The following is a 328-nucleotide window of genomic DNA, read 5'->3' on the forward strand; positions in this document are numbered from 1 at the left end:
TCCGTGCCCACCTCTGTCTGTCAGTGGATCACCAGCTTCCTGACAGACAGGCAGCAGCTAGTAAAGCTAGGAAAATTCTCATCCAGCACCCGTACGATCAGCACTGGCGCCCCCCAGGGTTGCATCCTCTCCCCACTGCTCTTCTCCCTCTACACCAATGACTGCACATCTAAAGACCTCTCTGTCAAACTCCTGAAGTTTGCAGATGACACTACAGTGATCTGCCTCATCCAGGACAGAGACGAGTCTGCCTACAGACAGGAGGTTAAAGAGCTGGCTGTCCGGTGCAGTCTTAACAATCTGGAGCTGAACATCCTCAAACCAGTGG

The sequence above is a fragment of the Sinocyclocheilus rhinocerous genome, unplaced genomic scaffold (genome assembly GCF_001515625.1).
Source record: "Sinocyclocheilus rhinocerous isolate Xijiao unplaced genomic scaffold, SAMN03320098_v1.1 scaffold1580, whole genome shotgun sequence".
NCBI classification, from domain to species: domain Eukaryota; kingdom Metazoa; phylum Chordata; class Actinopteri; order Cypriniformes; family Cyprinidae; genus Sinocyclocheilus; species Sinocyclocheilus rhinocerous.